Genomic DNA, 3,150 nt, shown 5'->3' on the forward strand with positions numbered 1-3,150 from the left:
TCTGTTCCTCTTACATAGGTTTTGAAGGTGGGGGTTATGGTCTTGTCTTCTCTAACCACATTTGCATAAAATTCCCTAATGAGAGTTGCATTTACCCTTGCTTCTGGGTTAGTGAGCTTTTGCCAACCCCTTTTCTCAATCTTCTCCTGAATTTGTGGACATTCATCTTCATTGAACTGGAACGTTGATTCGGGCAGTATCTTCTTGTCCTTTATTCTTTCAATCTCGAGCTCATGGAAGGCTGTTTTGAATCTCCCGGCATCGAAGAAAGGCTGCTCCATGGGTTCCTTTCCTCTTCGCCTTTTGAAACTTGATGATGCCATGCAAGATTGTTGATGTGTTGGTTATTCTCAAGATGGCTAGGAGGGTGTATGTGAAGCCTTTGGTGGAGGATATGCTCGAAAGGAGGGAGTGGGAAGGGTGAGAATAAGTGTGTATGGAGAGATTGTGTGAATGGGTTTATATAGGAGGATGGCAATTGATTGAAGGGTGTGGATTGATGATGTTGTTTGATAGTAGACGGTTGGGATTTTAGGATTGAATGAGCACAAGGATCACCTCCTTTATGGGGGTCTTGGTTCGGTCCTCAAGATTGCCCACTCCCAATGTTGCATGGCAACACTTCCAAGGACATTCCCCATGAAGACAAGTGTGAAATTCCCTTGATGTAGTGGCCAAATCTCCCTTCCTCAACTGTCTTATCAAGTACCATCAATGTCCTTTTTGATTCCCTGTACACGAAAAGAAAATGCCATGGGTTATTTGAAATTTTTGGTGGGAAAAAGTGTGAACAAAAAAATATTTCTTTTTCTTTTGTTTTTACATGACTAAATGCTTTCCATGAATGCAAATCAATCAACCATTAAGCTTCTCATGCATGCACGTTGGTACACCAAACTTGTTTGTGATCACATGGTGCAACAGGTTTGGGGAATAAATTTTCCTCATAGGGTGTGTTCAAACCTCAGTTGGTGTGCTTTGAACACCAAACTTATCATGAACTATACATTGCATGTAGAGGAGCTTTATATTAGTTGTCAAAATTGATTTGAAATTCCATGGAAATTGCCTTATTACTATTATTAGAGATTTAAGAAAGGAGGTATAGAACATGGGTTGCCTCCCATGAAGCGCTTCTTTAGCGTCATTAGCTTGACGTTTGACCCTTGTCAAGGTGGTTGATGGTGCTTGAAATCTTCTCCTCTTGCATCAGTAGGAGTTAGTTCATTGATTTGGAGCTTCTTCATGAGGGAGAGAGGCATTAAGTTGATGCTTGCTCCCAAGTCACAAAGCCCTTTGTCAATCATTGTTTCTCCTATGGCACAAGGGATGTGGAAACTCCCTGGATCCTCCTTCTTTGTGGGTGGCCCTGGTTGAATGAGAGCATTGCAATCCCTGTTCATTTTTATTGTTTGTCCACCCTTCAATGGACTTTTTCTGGCTAGTAGCTCCTTTATATACTTGATGTAGAAAGGCATTTGCTGGAGAGCTTTAATAAATGGTATATTTACATCAAGAGATGCAAACATATCAAGGAACCTTGAGTACATTCTCCCTGCTACACCACCTTTAAGCCTGTGGGGAAAAGGTGCATATGGGTTCAACGCCTCCTTCTTCTTTAGCTCTTCCTTGGATGTAGGTTGAGTTGTATAGCTTCCTTCCTCCTGGCTTCCCTTTTTGTTATTTTGGAGGTGTTCTACTCCATTCATACTCCCCTCATCACTTGTAGTTATCATTTTGCATTCTTCCCATCTCACCTTCTTTGTTTCTCCTCTTGGATTCTTCTCTGTATCACTGGGGAATCCATCAGTGGGTTTGGGAATTTGTTGAGATAAATACCCTACTTGGGACTCCAATCTCTTGATGTTTTCCCCTTGGTTCTTGATATTGGCTCGTACTTATTCCTTAAACACTTTGTTGTCTTGGACTTCTCTGCATAAGTTTTCAAGTAGAGCCTCAATCTTTGAGAGTCTATCATCTGTTAATGATGGTGGGTTGAGATTAGGTGGTTGAGAAGGTTGGTTAGATGGATGTTGGTAATATCTCTGTGAGGTGTTTTGATGAGTTGCATTGTTGTTGGAGTTGAGGTTGTGGCGTCTCTGATCTTGCCCTTGGTCTTGTTGATTTCCCCATCCAAATTTGGGTTGATTTCTCCATCCAGAGTTATAAGTTTTGGAGTATGGATCATGGACTTGTCTAGGTGAGTTTTCAACATAGTTGGCTTGCTCCCAATCAACTTCTTCTTCTATGTTTACTCCTTCTTGAGCTGGTGATGAGGTGATGGCTGCTGCAACTTGGTTCTCCTCCACCTTCTTAGTAAGATCTGCTAGCTGCTTGGTGATCATCTTGTTTTGAGCTAACAATGCATCCATGTGGTTCAGCTCTATTACTCCTCTGGTGTTGCTTCTTTCGGAGGCATAGAAGTAGTCATTTTCAGCAACTGTTTCAATGACATCTATGGCTTCTTCAATGGTTTTCTTCTTGTTTAGAGAGCCTCCTGATGAATGATCCACTGCCTTCTTTGACTCATAGGAATGACCTTCATAGAAGATATGAAGTTGAACCCACTCATTAAACATCTCTGGTGGGCATCTTCTTGTTAGGTCTTTGAATCTCTCCCATGCTTCATAAAGTGTCTCACCATCTTGTTGTCTAAAACTTTGCACCTCAGTTCTTAGCCTATTGATCCTTTGAGGAGGGTAAAATCTTGCCAAAAACTTGTTCACCACTTCTTCCCAATTAGTTAAGCTCTCCTTTGGGAAGGATTCAAGCCATTTGGATGCCTTGTCCTTGAGTGAAAAAGGGACAAGAGCAACCTATAGACATCTGGATGGACTCCATTGGACTTCACTGTGTCACAGATCCTCAGGAAGGTGGTTAAATGTTGATTAGGATCTTCTTGAGCAACTCCTCCAAATGAGCAATTATTCTGCACAAGAGTGATGAGCTGGGGTTTTAGCTAGAAATTATTGGCATGTATGGTGGGTGGTGGACGAAATTGTGATCCATATTCTTTTGTACTTGTATGAAATCATTATTGTGGCACCAGTTGAATTCACAACTCCGTTCAACTAACCAGCAAGTGTACTGGGTCGTCCAAGTAATAAACCTTACGTGAGTAAGGGTCGATCCCACAGAGATTGTTGGTAT

The 3,150-nt window shown here is 41.6% G+C and overlaps 1 non-coding gene across 1 annotated transcript; it reads left to right on the forward strand.

The window, feature by feature from the left end:
- The first annotated feature begins 2,573 nt into the window (after positions 1–2,573).
- LOC112713485 (small nucleolar RNA R71) lies at positions 2,574–2,681 on the forward strand. Its single transcript, XR_003158458.1, has one exon. It is a non-coding gene; the product is annotated as a small nucleolar RNA R71 (small nucleolar RNA).
- The last annotated feature ends 469 nt before the right edge of the window (positions 2,682–3,150 follow it).

This window comes from Arachis hypogaea, chromosome 9 (genome assembly GCF_003086295.3).
Source record: "Arachis hypogaea cultivar Tifrunner chromosome 9, arahy.Tifrunner.gnm2.J5K5, whole genome shotgun sequence".
NCBI classification, from domain to species: Eukaryota; Viridiplantae; Streptophyta; class Magnoliopsida; order Fabales; family Fabaceae; genus Arachis; species Arachis hypogaea.